Raw genomic sequence first — 16,622 nt, 5'->3', positions numbered from 1 at the left:
TTGTTACAGCTGTCAGGGCAGTAGCTCTGTACCTCACTACAGAAGAGGTATCAGACCTTTCCAGATCTCCTGGTTTTGCTGACACTTCTACTAAAAATACTCCTGAATCTTGGGATCTGATGGTGATGGTTGACAGGGACCGAAAGCATGATGTCAGGGTCTCATGCAAGGACCTCTGCCATATGAGATAAAAGTGGTCTAATTTCAAGACAAATGAACACTGAGGGCACTGCTTATGCAGCCTTTTTACCCAATTGCTTAATAGGTGAAGAAAAATACCTTCCTGAAAGGTATTTAAAAATACCTTTCCCTTCTAAGAAAAGTTCTTAGGCTAGTCCCATCCCTTAATCCCATGCACTTTTTGTTGATATTCATACTCAATCTAATAAAAGGGCCACTCTCTTCTACATTGCAGAAGTGATTGAGAAACATTTTCATATCAAAGCACTTCCAGAGCCACAGCATAATTTATATATACTATTACTTTAAAGAGCCTGCCTCCAACATTTTTCCTTATCAAACAAACCATTTGTCCTTAGTTTCATGAATCATAGAATGGCATGTGCTGGAAGGGACCTTAAAGACCATCTAGTTCCAACGCCAGCCCCTGTGCGTAGGGATGATTTGTCCATAAGTGAGGCTGTGCTGGTTGTCTCAGATCTCCTCCTTGTCTGCATGAGCCTTGATCTTTCATCTGTTTTTCTGAGGAATAATGGCAAAACATGAAGTTAATAGTGAGCTTATATACATAAAAACAATACCAGAAGCTGTTAAATAGAAGACTTTGGCTAGTGCATGCTCTGTAGGCTTCCACAGAAGTTCTTTTCAGGCTTCAAACTTCTGTACATTTACAGCTCTTTACACCCTCGACAGTGATGAGCAACACTTTTGAGCTCTCATTTGTTTAAAAAGATGGCACATACTTTCTACATATAAGTGAAATGTGAGAAAAATGGGGTTTATTCATATTTAAACAATTCATGGTGACTTTACTAGTTGGACTTTTTAAAATATCTGGCTTTAAATTGATGGGGAAAAAAAAAAAGGCTAAGCACAAGAATTTATAAAAATCTTTTCCAGTTGGACTTTTCAGTGCATGGATGTAAATTAACAGCTTTTTTGTGTTGAAGGGCAAAATAGAGGTGCTGTAGTGATGGAAATAGAAAGAAAACAAAAGGCAGAACAGCCTGAGTAGTAAAACAACTTTTCTATATTTCATAAAAACAAAATAAGGAATTTCATGGAGGCTGAAAAAATACCTTGGGCCTTTGGTGTTAATAAAATTATGAATTATTATTTTACCAAATGAAAAATTAGATTAAACCAACAATTAGAATTGTATGTTTTCAAATATTTTTTCCCCATCAAAATTTATCAGTTGCTGGTCTTAAGATGGTTTTTAATGAGTCTGTTGAAGGCTGGGGAATAGGGAAAATGCTCAACATCAATAAGAATAGTACAGGATGTACAGAATATATCTATCCTACATATGGAAATCAAATATAGCCTTTCACAGTGCAGTGTAGCTTTTAAGAACTAGGATGACTGGTTTACAAGATTTTTTTTTAAACAGAAAGATCCGTATTAGAGAAAACAAAATAATACGGTACCAGCAATAATGGGGAAGAAGGTCCTAAAAAGTGTAACTAAAGATTCCTGGAAAGATTTTTAGTAGAAGCAGCACTTAGACAAGCCAGGTGGAAAAGTTATTTTTTCAGTAATTCCAGAAGTGTGAGCTTCAATTATGCTGAAGACAATCTTCAAGTTAGGTAAGGCAAATAGGTATTTTGTCATATAGGGCAAGGAGCCAGATCTCACCAATTCTTTAAGTCTATTGTTCACTACTGATTGTACAGCACCAAGCCTGTCTTAGTTCAAAAAGTGTTTGGACAACAGTCTCAGGCACATGGTGTGACTCTTGGGATGTCCTGTGCAGGGCCAGGAGTAGGACTCGATGATCCTGATGGGTCCTGTCAAAGTAAGCACATTCTGTGTTTGTATGACTCTATGACTCAACCTGTCTTGACCATTCGAGCCACTTGGGCAAGTTGGCAGTGCTTTGAAAAACTAGCAAACGTACAAACCCTAGTCATAAATTAACCCAGGGCAGAATTTTTTTACTCCCACTATCTTCAGTCCTCTACCCTCATTCCTCCAACATTCAAGCAGAAATGCAAGATGAATGGAGACAAGTGCCCTAAGTTTTATGTTTCATGAGCTTTTATCCAGTTTTCAATCTCCTAGATAGTGATTGTTTCTCATTTTATGAGTTGTGCCATTGCTCTTCACTCTGACTCAAAAATGGTAGGTACCTCAAAGAAGGTACGTGAGAAGAATAAGGAAGAGGCCTTTCACGATTTGTGGTATTTCCTTCAGTTAAATGCTTTGAGCAGAAATGGAGCTCTATAGTAGGAGCAATTCAGCTCTCTTAACACTGAAGTATACTGCAGCATGTGGCTCAAGCCATGTGGTGCTGGCTTGTTCATCTGCATAAATCACTATTGTTTTAGCCTTGTGATTTTTAAAATCAGTTAACACATATTTATAAGGCTACTTACAGCAAAAAGGTACATGACTGTCTATTCGTTTTGCTCACTAACATGATGACGGTTTACTAATTTTAGCAGAGCTGCATTGCTAATATCACAAATAGTCCTTGTTTTCTTCTACACTAAGTGTAGCCTTATCCAGTCTATTCATGCTCATAGTTAATGGTAATTGTAACAGGAATGAAGCCTAGAGGGCCACGACACTTCAATAGGTAATCCAAAACAGAAGATAATTCTGCATTTTCGAAGAGGGGGGAATAAAATTTATTCTATAACTCTGAAAATTAGAAAAAAAAAGCCTAATAATTTGAGAATGAAAATTTCTACTTATACCTCCCATATTTAGAATGCATGATACCACAGGGGCAATACAGTTTGACAGGAGGCATGGTTTCTGTTTCAGCTAATGGTACTGAAGAATTGTTCCACCCTGGGGAAGTACTTTAATTATTCTATGTTTGTTTTCCTGCACCCTTAAATCTGAAGTTCTGCAGGAAGGTTCTTTCATTTTAATTAGATGGTCATTTAACACCCAATATAACAAGAGCCCCATCTTAGAGACTGATACATATTTTATTTCCCAAAGCAAGAATAAATCTGTAAGTCTCTATTGTTATCCCACCGCAGTGTTAATTTCAGTTGTATAAATCTCTGTGACACATATGAAAACTTTGATGCGGAAGCTAGGGAAAAACAGCGCCATGTTTAGCATCCCTCTATCTGCCTCTGCTGGAACCATCCCATTAACCCTGTGGAGGCTTTACTTTCCCACCTTTGATTTTCCTTTCTTTCATTTAAAAGCCTTTCCTCAGGACTTATGTAATATGTAACATTGTTCTATTTGATGGGGGATGACAGGGTTCTTTTCAGAGCTCATCAGTACTTCTCTTTACTTAGCCATAAAGATCACTGCTGAGTGACAGCAGTATATCCTTCCCACAGGTTCCCCCATCCCAGTTACTACTGGCCATATGAGATGGGACCTGAAGGGCAGCATTCAATTTCTGGTTTCCAGAACCACGCTGTCAGCAGATAACCTCCTGAGGCCATGAAGCCAGTAGTACAGCTGATGGAAGGTTTTTCAAATTAGGGTTTCTCATGCTGCAAACTTACTCCCCTCTTTCAGTAATTTTACTGTAACTATAGAAAACATGTAGAATGAAATAGCCACTAAACTTGTTGATATCTGAAAGATTTATTTTTACATATCTGTGATTTTCTTGTTCCTCTTTTCTTGACTTTTCACATATGTGTTTTCTCACATACTTACTATTGCCCAAGAGCTAGGGCAATTGCTAACTTAGGATTCCCATGGAGGTGTAAGAAGTCTTGTTGACAGCATTCACCACCTGCCTCTTCTGTAAACAGAGGATTTGTTTACAGCCTTATGATATGCAGTACCTGGGTAACCAAAGCTCTCGGCCAAAGAACTGCAAACTCAGATTTTATAGTTTCCCGAAAATAATCATTCTTGCCTTATTTCCTTGTTTTCCATAAAATAATGATAGAAATATTTATGCACATAACAGGGGGTACACTTTACATCACTGATGTATAATTGTCAGAGAAATATCAAAAAACTGTTAAGTACTCCTTTAATTAAATGCAGCTTCTACATTCTGACAATACTAATGGAATTATTTTACAATGTGAGTGGACATGGCAAAAATTAAAATGAAAAAAATCAGAGAAAAAAGACAGAAAATCAACTGGCTGAAATGTACTCAAGAGACTAAATTAGGACATAAAGAATGGTGTCTTAATCTCAAACGAAATTCTACTAAATGTGAAGTATTACTAAGTTATCTAATAATCTTGCTAAGCTGACACAAAGTTCCAATTTAAATGAAATACAAATATAATTTAGAGAATTAAATATAATAAGGTCTATAAATCTCTCAAACATTTGTATACAAACTACAGGTGTGATATTTGCAATACAAACATGATACATATTGAGTCACTTCAAAGAGAAGGTGATTACAAGGGGAATTAGTATGGGCCAACGTCAACACCTTGTTATGTCAGCATTATAAATTTCACCAAATTCAGCTGCTACAAGACTTAGTAATTCCTTCTTCCATGGGCATTTATTGCAGATAATAATACGGGCTGCAAATACTACAGAACCTCAGTATAATTCAGGGCAAGGACTCTCTTCCACCAAAGATGTTTTTTAATGTTGTTCTTTAGGCCTGTTTCTTCATCACTAAAATCTGCAAGAATGTAAATTGCCAGGTACTTCCCAGAATTAAAAACATGGAGACCACTTTTCCTTACTCTAACTTGCATCCAAATACAAATACTAGTGACAACAGGGGAAAAAAATCCCACCACATTTCTATTTACAGAGACTGAGAAAATTCTTTTTCTGATGGAGGAAATTGATCCCCTCTTTAGGGAACTAGCAGGTATGTCGGGGCAACATTGCTTTGCTTTTCCAGATTGTTCTACTTGAGAATAATTGCTGAAACAAACCCTTTTTTGTAATAAATAACTTCCTTTAAGAACGTATTAATTACTTCAGCAGTTCTGCTCTCTTCTAGAAATCCTGTTTCACATTATGGTTCATTTAGAGCAGTATGTATGATACCAAATAGGACAAGTAAAAAGGATCCTGGATACCTGAGCAAACTTACTACCTCACTTGCCCTCTCTTCCTGAAAGCCTTTCATTACAAGACTTTTTTAAACTTTCGAACAGGTGAAAGCAAATTTGATACAAGAACATTCCTGATTTTCTCCTGGCACTCTGATATAGATGCTGTTGCCATTCATCTTCAGAAGTGAAAATTCCAGGAAGGAATGTGGGAAAATGTCTCTGTCCCATCATCTGGAACCTGGTGGATGAAGAAAGAACTCCAGCACCAGTCACCCTCCTCCTTACCAATTCCTCAAAGTCAATTCATCTCTGACTTTGCATAAAAAACTGTATGTTTTACACAACTGAAACAGCATCTCCTTTTGCTGCCAGCTATGGTAATGCCATGTCTTAACTCCTACACTCTAAGAGCAAAGCCATGATACCATACATCTGAACATCGTAACTGTGGTTTATATTACCTAAGATAGGAAAGCATTTATTTAATAATTCCCACCCCCAAGTAGGTAATATTAAATTCCATTCATAATACAGTGCAATTATTTTAAAAGTTGTTGCCTGTTTTCAATAACAAAACTTAAGGAAAATTGATATATACTTTAAAAAAAGAAAAATATTATTAATAGGATACATGATGAGGAGAACTGCTATAAGAATTTTGCTATTTGTCTACTAAGGTTGAGTAAATTGCCTGTAAATTATTCAGTCTTCACAAGCTCTGAGCAGTAAAACTGCTGTTACACTTTGCACACTATGTACCTCTAATATCAATCTGAATTTCATTTATCAACAACTACTCTTGTGCAAACAATCCATGGAGAAACCTGACTTGGTTTTACTTGTTATTGATGATCTTTCAAAACACAGAAATTGCCTCCTCTTCAATTTCCTACTGAATTCTTAGGTAATCAACTCATCAATAATTCTCAACAAAAATAATTGTTTCCAGAACAAAACTTTCCCCAGAATTTAGGTCCTTTAAGCTGGTCCCTCTCAGAGCTTCAGAAGTGTGAATAACGTAAATGTGTATTTAAAAAAAATCTCAGGATGCGTATATGCTTTTACAAAGTCAGAAGTGGAGAAAAGTTTTCCCAGAACAGGATACAGGGCAGTGAAAATGAAAGACAGGCCTTTTAGGATATGTGATTTTTTTTTTTTATTTTACCATTAAGTTCAATCTTCAGTCGCCTTTGCACAGCAGTACAGGCCATTCAAATGCTAATAAGGCACTCACATTCACAGTCAGTCCCAAGTGTAGTCAACTAATGGAAAAGGTGAGGAAGAGAACTTTGTATGCCTTTTAATGAAGTGGTGTGCTATAGGGCAAGGAGTGGAGATTTACACTAACTGCTTTGTTCTCATCTGAGGTCGACTTCCCTTGTGCCCATTTCCCCCACTCTCTCTTTTTCACTGTAGTAGCAAAGATGTTCTGAAACCAGGGCTGAAGTAGCCACTTGTGGGTCTCAGACAACTTAGGAGCTGTGGCAAAACCTAAACCATTTGGTTTTAATTGCTAAAAAAAATGCAAAGTATTTGTTACTAGGAAAAGAAGAATATAAAGGGAAGGGTGAGGGAGGATAAAGGCTCAAGAGAGACATTTACCTTGATGAACGTCTGCCTCCTGTTTTAAACTACTCAGGACTGCTTTGGAGACTGTTGTCAAAAACATCCTTTTCCCATTCCAGAACAGCTGTTGCCCAAAAGCAAACTGATGGCGAGAAAGACGTGCACATACCATTGCATCAATACTCAATCACACACAGCCTGACAAGTTCTTCTACCCTGAAAACGAAACTGAGAAGGCACATAATCTCTACTTGTCTGATTTGGGAAGATCAGCAGAGTGCTGCTCAGGTAACTCTCATAGCTCTTGATGTATCAACATTGTTATGTTAGCCGAAACAAAGTTATATGGCCTTAAGTAGTTTAACATAAGTATCTTACCTTACTTGTAATTCGGAGCTGTTGGTTTCAGAAAGTACATCCAACAATTAGCTACTTCTCTGCTGAAAGACTCTTCTGTCATCTGTGCAGTCCAGTGTAGTTGCAGTAAAAATGCCCTCACAAAATCTACATGTATACATCAAGGCATGTTCCAGTTAATACTAGAACTGAAGTGCTGCTTTACATCAGCCTCAATCAGTGGATGACCATGCCAGAGGAAATTATTTTATTAACTTTTGTGTGGTTTGCATGGTGCTAGCTGGTAAGATCCCTGGGGCAGGGACTGTGTCTACCTCTGCATTTACCAAGTGCAGTAAGGACCTCCCCGCGGAATGTAAAAATTATGGGTAAATGTTAATAAGTAACCAACTGTAAGTGTAATAACTGTATTAATAACTACTAATATATTGCATAAACAGACTAGACCCACTGGAAGAATGCAGAAACCATGAACATTGCTGATTCATTCAGAGTATATTTATTACTTCACAGCCAGGATGAAACAAACTTTCCTCTTGCTGGATATCTTAAGATTTCAATTCATTAATAAGAAGTGTAACCTCAGGATTAACTAACAGATATATACAAAACAGATTTATGCAACTGTTGTTTAAATGCCCTAAAAACAACCTAACCACTTTATTTCTAATTGATATCTCTGCGATTCAGGATGAGGTCCTCACAGAAACCAACACCTAAAGAGTCTGGTCAGGAGTATTCCAATGCAAGACAACATTGCAATACTTGCTGTAAAGGAAGGGTAATTGCCCCTAAATGCTATGCCTGGCTTTCTGCCTACTACCATTCTGACAGTGCTGCAAATAAACTAGCAGTTTGAATCCATAAATACTTATAGATCATACTGAAGCTGTAACTTACACATTCAGAAATGTCTAAAGACTTTGAACAGAACATTTTAACAGGAGAAAGGAACTTGTACTTTGAAATAAAACAGGTTTTCTGAAAATACTCTTTGACATAATTTTTTTGAATCGCTGCTTTTCATTTTATAGTTTTTCTCTGTTTCCTTTCTCTGTTGCACACCACCTGCAAATAAGTGAGTGAAATTGCCTGAGCTTCATTTAATCTTATGCTACTAAGAGAACTGATTTCAATCATGCTTCTGGAAGTAACAGAGCTATTTTTAGGATAATGGTAATATATAATGTCATTTGTAGCGTCATTTGGCAATGACATTTTTACTCCTATAAAACATGTTAAAAAACTTATGGCAAATCATTCCTTGGTGAGTATATGTTATTACATTATAATGCAATACAGCAACAATATGATGTTACAGTGTAGTAAAAAGTTCTTGGTATGAATCTGTATTTGAGTTTTTGCATAACAAGTTCTATCCTGCTGACAACAACACTGATTAATGCTTTGCTATTGGTTTCACTGGAAACCTCAACATGCCTGAAAGTTGACTAACACGCACAAATACTGACTTACACAGACCATTTCTGATCAATGACAGTAAAATTAAGTCTCTGGTTTATGCTACCTGTATATGTAACCAAAAACCATTTTCAAAATGCTGAGTTTTATGTCTCACAGATTTTGAAGCTGCTTTCAATAGATTTTTAGGAAAATTATGGTGGCCATCTCAGAGTTATTCCATTGAAGAATCTTGTAAATGGATAAAAATAACCAGAGAGAAGTTTTAAAAGATGGTGAAAATTCCTAGAAGTAATCAGAAGTGAGGAAAGTACATCTAACATAAAACTGATTAAAAAAGCAAATTCAAGGGAATTACACTAAGCAGCAGCACAAACATTTAATGGTAAAGCTTAAAATGTTCACATTTTTATAAATAATCCAAGGATTGCTCTTTATTTTATTTGTAGTGAAATGAAATCTGAAACAAGGTTCTGCAGCCAGAATAAACATGGATGGATATGGGGCACACCCTCAGTCCTCCCCCAGTGCCAGAGGCTCTGGAGGTGAGGTAATGCCAGCCCTGACGTTTCTCCTGCCTCCCCAATAACCTGACCCAATGTTGTCTCTGGAACAGGTCTGAGAGCGACTTTCAGGCTACATCTGCACACGGAAATTTTCTGAAGAGTGCTCTTCTGACCTAGGGCCATCTGTCAGAGAAGTGTTTCTGTGGGGCCAAAATTCACATTATCAGCTCTCTCATTCTCCAGCATAGGATAGATGCCTGGACTAGACAAAGCACCAGGGATGACCCATACCATACAATCATACCCATGCAATCTGAACTGGACCAGGTCATTTTTTAGGAGAATGCTAAGTGGTGAGAACAAAATTATGACAAGAAGTAAGCTAACAGACCTGTGTGCTAGCTCTGATCAGTGCAGACATAGATTTTTTTATCCCACGGTGATCAGGGAACACATGGATCATCAAACAAGAACGTATGGCCCAAGATCTTCCCTGGGTCAGCTCTGTAGATTGCTTAAATGAAACTTCCATGAAACATGATGGAAAGGTATCTTGCAGGAAGCAGAGTAGGTCTCTCCCAGGAAGCAAAAAAGGTCCTGGTGCAATGGCAGGATACAAATGAAGATTATCAAGCACACCTCATTCTGTCTGCACAGGCAGCTGGAAAAAAAAGGACTTAGCCAGCTTCATTTTAAGCAAGACTTAGAGACAAAACTTGCACTAATTTCAGTGAGACCTTTGTATGTGTACGGCATGCAGAACAGAGCCCTCTCCTGGTAAGCGCCGAAGATAATTGAGGACATCCCTGGCACCGTATTTGGCACTGTCTGCAGCACATATCTCTGTGATGAAGTATTGAACATAGGCACTCAAAATAAAATATTAGAAAAGCTCAGCTATTTGGAACCATGGAACCTTATGATTGAGGTCAGATTTGTTTGGATTAAAAAATATATGGAAATCTAAGTAACACTGAAATGATGGCATACTTGAAAATTGAAACCAAAAAATAGGTTATATAACGTACTTAAAGGCACAGTTGGCATTTCAAGATCACAGTGACTATCCAGTTGTAACCTGTTTTTGTACCCACAGCTGAACCCTGCATGTCAAATTACTGAAAAGGGTGGGCCGCTTTCTTTTTAAACCTGAAATCTGATAACCACGTCAAAAGAACCCCCATTCATTCTTTTTTTTATGACTATAAATCCATGAAGCACCAATAACAACCTCAAGTATATGGATCAACAGTCTTTGCCTAATTAACATGCTTTTGGATTTCATACTTGAACCTGAAAATAAGAAACCATATTTCAAAGCCCTTCTTTTGCAAAGCAAAATTTGCAACAGGTACCTAAGCTGGAAGCAGGATATGGTAGGCACATCAATAAATCATAACAATGATACATTGACAAAATCATGACTCTCTGTCATTAGCTTTTCTCAGAATAATTTAAGCATAATCCCTTTGTCTAAACAACAACAAACCTTTGTTTTCACTGAGATGCAATGAAAAAGAATATTGGCTTAATTTTAAAATTATTTATTAATATTCCAAATCCCATATTGTTTTTAGCAACATATGCAAACATTATTCTCTGGAGCCGTACTGCTTATGGCTGTAATCTCACTAGATTTCACAAGGTAAGTAGGGTTGGGTCTGTAGTATTTGCATGGAAGACTTGCAAGGAAATTCCAGGTTACTCTATGGAATTATATTTGCACAGGGTGACATTCTTCTGCTGACGCAGTATTGAACCAGCAGAAAGAATATGATCACAGGTGCTGTCTCTAATTAAGAGGCAAAACCAAGGATACTGAGAACTTGTGGGCATTAAACACCCTATAGTAATTTTTGCCAGTGTAGGAGTGACCGCCCAAATACCAGTCTAGATAATTACAACCTGCCTACTTACATTCCCATGTTGCTTTAAATGGATAAGGTATTATTCTTCTATTCTGGTATAAAAGTGGATCCTGCAGCCCTTCCTTGGGCTCTATTAGGACTATTTCTAGCATGACCTTCTCCATGGTCACACAGAGTCATTCATGTGAACCAGTGCATTGTACTACATTTTGGATTTGCTGCCTTCTGAAATCACTTCCGCTGAGCTCATTGGAATTTACTTCAGCCCAAAGACATTGATTTAACCAAAATCATAATTTAATTACTGCCTGTGAAAGTCATACTTACAATAAATCTCTGCAAAAAACTGTCTGATTATCAGATCAGCTTCTGCCAGACTCCCTTCAGTACATGCAACACTCATCAGTTTTGGCATGACCCTGCCTGCCCTCACCAAAATCAACAGCAACACAGCAGCATGGTTCAGCGCCATCAAGATCGGGCCCCTTGTGGGGAGATTTGCCTTTGGACCATACCATGTACCAGCAGTGCAGGCCTCCCATACCTCCTCAATTTGAAGCAAGTTACACTGAACAAAGATATAGATAATCTTTTCAAGTCAGCTGTACATTTTAAGAGAGAGTGCAACAGATGGTTAAGAGCTTGCTTTAAAGTGATATGTCTATTAAAGCAAACAATGTTACTACAGGACTGTTCCCTGCAACAGGAATTCACTTCATTGAAGTGGAAGGAAACCAGACTCCAGAAAACCTTCATTACCATGTTCGAGTACCTCACGCTAGACCACCGTGCTGCCACGCACAAAAGTCCCCTCGAAAGGAAGGAGTTGTTTCCTCGCAGAAGGAGCCTGTTAGGATGATGGGTGCTGGCATTAGTCACAACTTAGTCTGTGGCAGGGTTGTCAATCATGATTACTTCTGCAAATCTGAATTTTCTCCCCTTCCAATTACTCTCTAAACTCTCATTTTGAAAATTAATTTCCTATTTCTGGCTTGTCCTACACTATGTCAATTTGAAGGCTTTGGGAGGTTTTTTTAGTTTAAAAGTTATTCTAGCCGTATTTCTGTAGGTCAAAGGAGTTTTCCAAGTCTGTCCTCTTTCTGAGTGGTAACTGTTCCAAGACAGCAAATACAGCGTTTTTGTAGACTTGTTTTCATGAAGATTAAATCATCTGAAGTCTGAAATTATTTAGGAGAAAGATGACCATGTTAGTACAATTCATTCAATGCAAATTATGAAATGCAGAGGCTTGAGTAAAGTTAAATAGCTTTAAATAGTATTACCAAATGCAAAATGAGAAAAGAGAAGGCAGGTAGGAAAGAATCTTCACTAGGAAAGAATCTTCACAAATCAGTACTTTTTTCCCACTCATTTCATGTGATTTGCTGACCTCAAAAACTTCTAACATTCATGACTTCTGAAAGCCAGGACTTTTCTCACACATCTCTCTCCAAATATAGGGCCTAACTTTTGCCTCCTCTTTTAATTTTTTTACATAGATCCTTTGGAGAGTGAAGTTAGCTTGACAGAAAGAGGGTGATGCAGCTGGTTGAACAAGAGCCACTCAATCCACTCAGTGAAAGTATAGTCAGAAGATAATACAAGGTGAAGGGTAAGAGTATGAAATGTGACTAAGCAATTAGGGATTTTCTTCTGCTTCCCCACACAAAGGAGCAAAGAGGACCAAATGCAGCTGCTGAATTTCTTTGCAGAGAAGAGTGTTCAGTTTCAGAGCAGGAGAGGACTTCATCCACAATGACCAGTTTGAGAGAAGGGAGACAAATATATCCTATAAGAGGGTACGCCAACCAGTCCTGTTGTGTAGCACTTGATCGAGTATGAACTTGATCATTAAAACTCAGGATTACTTTATAGTGTTGGTTTCTTCTAGAAAAAAACAAGGGGAAAAAGTGAAGTGTGGACTTCACTACCTGTACCTCAGTGGACTGGCACTAATCAACCCCTGCCGTTCAGGGCTCCCTCCTTTGCTCCCATCACTACTAACTGCAGATGCCAGGGAGTACCGAGAGCAAGAGGTTCAGGCCCCGGGCTGCGTGGCCGGGGACCGCGGGAGGGACACTTTGGAGTTGTCTGGTGTCCGGGTCAGCCGGCGGTCCGTGCCCGCCGCGGTGTTCCGAGCCCGGGGCAGCGGCTGTGCCGGTGAGCTGAGCGGGGCAGCGGCGGGTGGGCAGCGGGGCTGCCGTGCCGAGAGGGGCCGGCACAGGGAGCAGCCCCGGCGGCAGCTCCCGGCACAAGTGCGGAGCGGCGCCCGGGGCTGCGCTGGCTCCCGGCTCCGCGCCCCTTACCTCCGCGCTCCCGGGACGGCCTTTTTGGGCGGGAGGGCGGGAGGGGGTTACCTTTTCTTAGGGAAGTCCCGTCCCTTGCCAGGGAAGCTTTTTACGTTCCTGTGAGTGAGAAGCAACTAGTTGCACTCTAGTGCGAGGAGTGTTTGGCTTCTCCCGTACCAGCCTCCTCCTCCATCTACCTCCCCCCCTCCCCCCCCCGCCCCGAATTTCTCCTCCCGTTTTGCTCCGAGTTGCTCTTTATTTGTGTGTGGAGAAAAGGGGGGTGGGGGTGGGGGGGGGTGACTTTTAGAGGGGATGTTCTGTTTTTGCCAGAGGAACAGTGCAAAAGGGGAGCCTCGGCTCGGAGAAGGTACGAGAATAAATAAATAAGGAGCGGCCCTAAAATAAAGGTAGCGGCAGATTCCGGCAGCGAGAAGGTGAGTCTCTGACTTCCCCGTCCCTGCGTCTCCCTCCCACCCCTTCTGCTCGGAGGTGGAGGAAACGGGTTCCCTGCTTCATGTGCATGTGTTCGTGGAGGGGGTGTGTGCGTGTGCTTGTATTTAGCGTTTATTTAGGACTGTTTTCGCGTCGGTTCGATGACAACAACAACAACAAAGTTGCTGTAAAACAAATATGATGGGAGGGAGCATTGGAGCCGTCCATCGCGGGGTAGAGATGAGCTTTCACTGCCGGCTCCACGCGAATTTAATTGCAAAAAACCAAACTGATCTCCCGTGCGGACGGGGTGATTTTTCCACGCCCAGCCAGACTTTCTGCCTCTCTCCAGGTGACACTCCCTGCCGTTTTGCCCTCACTGCTCTTCGGCTGGGTGTTACCGGGGCTGCTGGGGTAATCCCCAAGACAGGAGCAAGCCGCGACGGCTGCCGTCTCATTGTTCCCCGCTTGCGCCTCCCGCCCACTCCCGGTGCGGCGGAAACGGGGGGCCCGGGCTGTGCCCCGCGAGCAGCCGGGGGCTGTCCGCCCGCCTGGGGTGGGCAAGAGGGCTCTGCTAGCCGCCGGGTCGCTCTGCCGACAGCCTGCCCCTGCGAGGGCCAGCGGCGGCTTGACCGGGGGCTGGGAGGAAACAACATTTCTGGCGGCGGGGGTCCCCTCCGGACAGAGCGGCATGAAAACACGCAGGGATGGTAGTCCCTTTCCGAAACTCCCGTTGCTCCAGCGAGGGTCAGGTCAGCGCGGGGGCGAGGCAGCCCGGCCGGGACGCGCAGGCACGGGCGGCAGAGGAGCCGGTCAGTTCCGCCGCCCGCCCTCGGCCCCGCGCTGCCCCAGCGCCGGCAGCGCTCGGGAGCCTCCGCTGCCCGCCTGCTTCGGGGGGGAGCGCTGCGACCGTGCCGCGGTCGGGGTGCCGGCGGACGGGGCAAGCTGCCTCCCACTGCCTCCTGGCCGGCAGCCGCCGCGGGGGCTCCGGGGGTCACTTTTTCCAGCGTCCGAAGGGAGCGGGGACAGAGCTGCCCGTTGTTTTTGTTCCTCTCCGTTTCCTCTCCCTGAGGGATGTCTCTTGCCTTTCCCTTCCCCCGCCCCGGCTTGTTTTTCTTGTGGTTTAAAGACAAAACGTTGCGTTTTCGGGTCGTCCCACGGCGCCCCCGCCCCCGCCGCGGTCCCCGCTGCGCCGGCGGACGGGGCACGGGGAAGCCCCGGCGCGGGGGTCCCGCCGCCTTTTCCACCGGCAATGCGGGGACTTGTGTTTTGGTTAGAAAGCTTTTCCACGTGGGTAAGCCTTGTGCGTGTGCGTGCGTGCGGGTGTGTGCGCGTACTTGATCCCCGAGGAGGTAACAGGATTCTCCGTGTTCAAACCCAGTGGGCTCTTAGCCATTAATTTCCTTCTCCCGCTGTCATTACAGACATTTCCAAAGTCAGATACCCGCGGAGAATTGCCATCTGGGTTTCACACGGCGGTTCTCCCCGAGCCGCGGGGTGTCCGCGCCGTACCCGGCCCGACACAGGGCTGCCCGGGGTGCAGCCCCGCGGCGCCTTCCGCCGGGAAGGGAGAGAGGGATCCCACGGCATCGCCGCTGCCAATCGGTAGTTGGCATCTAAAGTTTCATTTACATTTATGAAACTGCCGCTCCGAGCCAAGCAGGCGCGGTGCTGCCGGCTCCGTACCCGCGGGCAGGGCTTGCAGCCGAGCGCACGGAGGGACGCGCTGGGCTCGCGCGTGGCGGTGTGAAATAGCTGGTATTTTACAAAAATCCCGGAGGCACGCTGTACCAGACAAGGGAGCGCCTTGGCCGGTTCCAGTTTAAGTATGAAGTCATGCTAGAACAGTAAGGAACCAGTATTTACAGTTTTCTAAGTTTTGTTTTACGTGTTGCATTTGCGGAGACTAGAAAGCGTATCTAAGATAAACTAATCAGCAGTTTAGATCTAGAGGGAATTATACAAAGACGGCATCTTTTCTGTTTGGCAAATAGATTTTCTGGTTTGACCTCAGAGTTGGATGTTTGAAGCATGTACTTTGCATTAAAGCTCAGGCCATATCTTTGTTTCATTTCCTTAACACTCAAAAGGAAAATTTGGCAAAATTGCTGCTGGTCTGACTTTTTCTCCTAACATTTCTGAAAATGGTGCCAAATAACAAATGCCTGCATACTTGCAATATATATCATACTGTGAGTAAAGTGGAAATACAGACTGACATTTCTCTCTCTTCACGGTGATTCTTTCTCTGTTTGACGTCTAACATTAGCTGGTCTATATCTGAAACAGCTCTGTTTGCTTTTTTTTTGAAAACTGTGGTATTTATGTTACCAAATGTTCTTCAACCAAATTTAATAGAAATGAAAGTGGAGTAGGTTGATTAATCTTTTATGTTCCTTTGTTCAGATAATTTGTATGCAGTTATTAATTGTTACATGTATATGATGGTATTGATAATAAATTTAGTTGAAGGTTACTCTTGCTGGATTTGTCTTTATTAATGGCCTCACAACATTTTGCAGCATAAATTTATTCTGTATGGATTACGTCAATGGAATAAATAAATTCTAAACAAGCAATGTATTGGGTAGGGTACTAGTGGGTTCTCAGTTAATTGAAGTTCCCAGTTAAAATATTTCAAACAAGGCAACTGTAGAAATACAGCTATAGATAGTATCATGTGGCATATTTTTAGCATCTGATGCAAGTGTTAAAGTTTAACTCTTTAAACTTTATGCAACTCTTTTAAACCTTATGCAAGTCCTAGAATTAATGTTAATCACTGGCATTTGGCGAGGGAAGGTACCCGACTGTTTCCTTGTTGAAGTGGTGGTATTGGACGATGTTGTGTGCAATCCACTAGTGCTAAAATTTAAACAGCATTTTACCCTCTTAAATACAAAACTTACCACAGAAAGAAAAAAAGAAAATCCTGGAATTTCTGTTAAACGCTCTAGGACACAGCCATTATTTTTTTCTGTGTTATCTTTTTCCTTCTTGAAAGTAGGGATTTTATGAACTCAGGGTAGAGCA

General features: G+C 41.6%; 1 protein-coding gene across 8 annotated transcripts in view; it reads left to right on the top strand.

Moving 5' to 3' along the window:
- Nucleotides 1-12,938: 12,938 nt before the first annotated feature.
- Nucleotides 12,939-16,622, top strand: part of EYA4 (EYA transcriptional coactivator and phosphatase 4) — a 141,118-nt gene continuing 137,434 nt past the window's right edge. For 2 of the 8 annotated variants that reach the window (XM_082303135.1, XM_082303128.1), the window contains exon 1: nucleotides 13,256-13,591. The gene's annotated coding sequence lies outside the window, so the exon portion shown is untranslated. Of the gene's footprint in view, nucleotides 13,030-13,253; nucleotides 13,592-15,305; nucleotides 15,437-16,622 lie in introns of those variants that run through there. The other 6 variants (XM_082303130.1, XM_082303133.1, XM_082303134.1 and 3 more) reach the window with 6 other exon arrangements.

Source organism: Coloeus monedula (genome assembly GCF_965178545.1).
Source record: "Coloeus monedula genome assembly, chromosome: 2".
NCBI classification, from domain to species: domain Eukaryota; kingdom Metazoa; phylum Chordata; class Aves; order Passeriformes; family Corvidae; genus Coloeus; species Coloeus monedula.
The sequence above is the reverse complement of the archived record's forward strand: the minus strand, read 5'-3'. Positions and strand labels throughout refer to the sequence as shown.